The 4,978-nt window shown below is 33.7% G+C and overlaps 1 long non-coding RNA gene across 1 annotated transcript; it reads right to left on the reverse strand.

Annotated features, from left to right (window-relative positions):
• Nucleotides 1–1,927: 1,927 nt before the first annotated feature.
• On the reverse strand, nucleotides 1,928–4,767 carry LOC145803334 (uncharacterized). Its single transcript, XR_014345436.1, has 4 exons — nucleotides 4,414–4,767; nucleotides 4,263–4,328; nucleotides 3,884–3,980; nucleotides 1,928–2,238 (listed from the first exon to the last, which is right to left on the reverse strand). It is a non-coding gene; the product is annotated as an uncharacterized LOC145803334 (long non-coding RNA).
• Between the last annotated feature and the right edge of the window lie 211 nt (nucleotides 4,768–4,978).

Consider the following 4,978-nt stretch of genomic DNA (forward strand, 5'->3'; position numbering starts at 1 on the left):
TGACTCTAATCGGTTTGGAAATTTTTGTTTTTTTTTTTTTGGTTGAAGTGTGTTGTTGTTTGTTGAAGTGTGGATTCTTTAATAGGACATTGGCAATCTATTACACTCATTGATAGACACATTTTGGCCAATGTTCTGATTTAATGTGTGTATTTGACATTGTGATGGTTGATGTGTTTTGATATGTTTGATGTGTAGGGTGGTGTGTATGGGTTTGAGGGTTGGGTTGGGGGTATTTGGTTTTGGTTGTTAATTGGATGTCGAATGTGAACCACGTCATAGGATGGCAATTGTGCATTGGGACCAGGATGATCATGTTACGATGCATATTACATTTAGTGTGTAATGTTAATTCATATATATACTATGTAGTAAATGACGTTTGTGTGTTTGTTCGGTTGTATATGTGTTTGAATGTATATTATGTATTTATCGTAATTAGTGTTTACATACATGTCATAGTATGTTGCACAAAATTATTGGAAATTTGGGTTTGTAATTGAATGTGGATCAAATCCCATCACTGGATGTTGAAGTTATGCTGGGTTGGGGGTAATGGTGGTTCAATACATGAGTTAAGTTAGGATGTTACATGTTATAATTAGGAGGTTAAATTATTTATAATTCAAAGGTGGAGTATTGAATTGTCACGTTGGGAATGTCACGATGTTACATGTTACATTTATGTTTTCAATTTCAAAATTTTAACCATATAGATATTATCACAATCTATGATAACATTGGATTTTCTATATATGGTACTAGCATATCACCCGTGCTATGCACAGATTGTGTTTACAATTATCTATATATGTGAATTGCGATTTTTTAATGTCTTTTTTTTTATATATTATATTAAAGTTTAATATTTTGATAATAATCATATGTGTTAGACTTTTCAAGGAATTAAATATTTTTTTTATTATATTATATTAAAGTTTAATATTTTGATAATAATCATATGTGTTGGGCATTTCAAGAAATTTTTTTATACTTGTTCTTAATGCATTAAAGTGTTATTATGAGAGATAATAATCATATGTTTTGGAACTTTTTAAGGAATTCATATGTGTTGGATTTCAAAGAATTTTTTTTATGCTTGTTCTTAATGCATTAAAGTGTTATTATGAGGGTAAGATTTGGGGGTTGGGAGAAGTTAATAAATGCTAATGTTTTTTTTTTTAAATCAAAAAATTAAGAAATTTAGATTTAGAAATTGGAGCTCCCACAAGGCTTGGGATTAAAAAGCCCATTTTACTTAATATATAGTATAGATTGCCATTAATCAAGTTATCACTACAACAAAAAACACATTTGGCGACCCACAAATTTTGTCGCCAAAAGTACAAATTTCGTCGCCAAAAGAATCGGCGACAAAATACACAACTTGTCACCAAAGCCCTGTCACTAAAAGTATTGGCGACGAAATCAGAAATTGTCACCGTATGTAGACATTTAGCGACAAGCAAAATTGGTTGCCAAAAATCATATATTTTGTTGCTATAAAATTACAATTTGTTGCTAAAAGGTTAAAATTTGGATAAGCTATGTACTTTTAGCGACAAATAAATGCGTCGCCAAAAGTACTAATTAACGACAAAATTAATTTGGTCGCTAAAAATCACGTTTTTAGTGACGAGTAAGTTTTGGTTGCTAAAAGTTCCTGGAATAATCACCAACTTTTAGCGACAAAAACAATATGTTGTCGCCAAATATATTAACGACGACAAAACACCACCTGTTACTAAAAATTCACTACACAAATTTTTGATTTTAATAATTTTCCTGTTCAAAATAATCCAAAATACCTATTTTCCTGTGCACAATATATACACAAATGTAATGTAAATAATAATACACCTGTGCAAGACATTCATACTAATCCAAAATTAATAACTATGAAAAATGCCAATAAACATAATTACAATTCTCTGACAATCTAAAACATGCATACCAAAGTACTTACAAACTACTAATATCAAACCCATAAATACATTACCAAATCCTATGTCAAAATATTTTCAAAATTACAACCAAATATTTTAATGTTAAACATCTAACCAACAAGTCATTTACTAAAATCCTATATCAAAATATTTGCAAAAACACAACACCAAATATTTTGATGCTAAACATTTAATCCATAAATCATTTACCAAAATCCTATGTCAAAATATTTCCAAAAACACAAAATCAAATCTTCTGATGCAGCCCAAACTATTTTCCACCATTGCTAATCTGTCACATGAAAAAAGAAAAAACAATATTAGATTGACAAAAAAAAAAACTCGATATGAACTTCACAATTTTGATTTTAATTTTGTAACAGGAAGTCCAATCGGGTGCTATTTGCTCATACAACTCTATTTAGGCTTGAACAAGCTACCCGTGCCAAGTTTCGGTGGTTTCAGTGGTCATTTTGCAATTTTGGCCTCTGAATGGGCCTTTTAAGTCTTGTGTTTTACATTTTTCCTTCTAATTTTCTAACCAGAAATCCAATCGAGGTCCCGTTTGTTCCTACAAGTCTATTTAGGTTTGAACAAGCTGTCCGTGCCAAGTTTTGGTGGTTTCGGTTGTCATTTCGCAATTTCGGCTCCTGAACGAGCCTTTTAAGTTTTGTGTATTACAATTTTCCTTCTAATTTTCTAACCGAAGATCCAATAGAGGTCCCGTTTGTTCCTACAAGTCTATTTAGGCTTGAAAAGGCTATCCGTGCCAAGTTTTGGTGGTTTTGGTGGTCATTTTGAAATTTCGGCCCCCGAACAGGCATTTTAAGTCTTGTACTTTACATTTTTCCTTCTAATTTTTTAACCGGAAATCCAATCAATGCCCCGTTTGTTCCTACAAGTCTATTTAGGCTTGAACAAGCTGTCTGTACCAAGTTTCGGTGGTTTTAGTGGTCATTTCGCAATTTCAGCCCCCGAACGGGCCTTTTAAGTCTTGTGTTTTACAATTTTCCTTCTAACTTTCTAACCGGAGATCCAATTGAGGTCCTGTTTGTTCCTACAAGTCTACTTAGGCTTGAACAAGCTGTCCGTGCCAAGTTTCAGTGGTTTCGGTAGTCATTTCGAAATTTCGGCCCCCGAACGGGCCTTTTAAGTCTTGTGTTTTACATTTTTCCTTCTAATTTTTTAACCGGAAATCCAATCGAGGTCCCGTTTTTTCCTACAAGTCTATTTAGGCTTAAAAAATCCGTCCATGCCAAGTTTTGGTGGTTCCGGTGGTCATTTCGCAATTTTGGTCCCCGAACGGGCCTTTTAAGTCCTGTGTTTTACAATTTTCCTTCTAATTTTTTAACCGGAGATCCAATCGAGGTCCCGTTTGTTCCTACAAGTCTATTTAGGCTTGAACAAGCTGTCCGTGCCAAGTTTCGGTGGTTTTAGTGGTCATTTCGCAATTTCGGCCCCCGAACGGGCCTTTTAAGTCTTGTATTTTACAATTTTCCTTTTAATTTTCTAATCGGAGATCCAATCGAGATCCCGTTTGTTCCTACAAGTCTATTTAGGCTTGAACAAACTGCCCGTGCCAAGTTTCAGTGGTTTCGGAGGTCATTTCACAATTTCGACCTCCGAACGGGCCTTTTAAGTATTGTGTTTTACAATTTTCCTTCTAATTTTCTAACCGGAGATCCAATAGAGGTCCCGTTTTTTCCTACAAGTCTATTTAGGCTTGAACAAGCTGTCCGTGCCAAGTTTCGGTGGTTTCGGTGGTCATTTCGCAATTTTGGCCCCCTAACGGGCCTTTTAAGTCTTGTGTTTTACAATTTTCCTTCTAATTTTCTAACCGGAGATCTAATCGAGGTCCCGTTTGTTCAACACAACCAAACATATTAAATGAAATGCTTGTAGTGATTTGAAAAGTAAATTATGAAAAATATACTTACAAAAGTGTTTGTCAATAAGATTCCTCTGATGAATAATCATTTTCATCAACCTGCATGCCTGCTTGATCCTTGGTCTTCCTCATAAACTTCTCAATCTCTTCAAATCAAGTTGATTATTATGGATTCAAATGAAATCAATAAAAATATTAAAACTGGGCAAATTAAGGCATTATTTTGTGGGAACAAGATTGTCAAAGCTATTCAGTGACAGGTGCTTGATGTATATTGGATTACTGTAGATGTTCTCAATAGCACCCATTATCTTGGCTTTTGCACATTGGTTCTTACATAATAGTGATGTAGTAAACTGAAAAGAGAGAAGGAAAAAGTGAAATTATACTGAAAAGATCCCATGCACAGTAATCATAACGTGTCACACCTTTAAGTTCTATGACAGCTATCTCTGTACCAGTCAATGCTTTTTTTGATCCAGCAGGGTAAAAACCTGTATCCACAAGTTGTTAAGAATAGCTAGGAAATGGTAATAGATTACATAAAAAAAAAAAAATTAAAACTAACACAACATATACCTTTCAACTGTAAAGGTTTTATAACAAAACCTAGAATAGCAAATGGAACCATCACAATTGCCTCCCCAAAGAATGCAAAACGCCAATTCCAGTGACCTGCAACCCTTACTTTGTTGTTCCCCTTGCATCTTGTCTAGCTTATACATTGGCATTGAGCTTTTTATACAAGAAAAGAGACTCGACATACAGGACTGCATCTCGACCAATTTTAGTAACCTGTACTCATTAAAGCAACTGTCATTCTGTAGACCACTCAGAGTCCTGGTATTCTAGATGAAGATATGCAATGCAGAGCATCAATTATGATAAATTCAATCAAGATGTAGCAGGTATTTGTTAATATAAAGAAAACAGAAAGTTGCCATGTTAACTTATGACATGTGGTTTCCCTATTTGTATGAGCATGCAATACCTAAATGAGTAGGATGACAATTGAATACCTCTTCGGGAACAATTGCAGACGCACATTTGGGAAATTGTTATATTTTTGTTATTTTAGAAAATTTCAGAGAACTTTGTAATTTTCAAATAAAAATAATGATATTCTATTTCAAAAATACAAATT

The sequence above is a fragment of the Camellia sinensis genome, chromosome 11, assembly GCF_055761805.1.
Source record: "Camellia sinensis isolate YWXY chromosome 11, ASM5576180v1, whole genome shotgun sequence".
In the NCBI taxonomy this organism is placed as follows: Eukaryota; Viridiplantae; Streptophyta; class Magnoliopsida; order Ericales; family Theaceae; genus Camellia; species Camellia sinensis.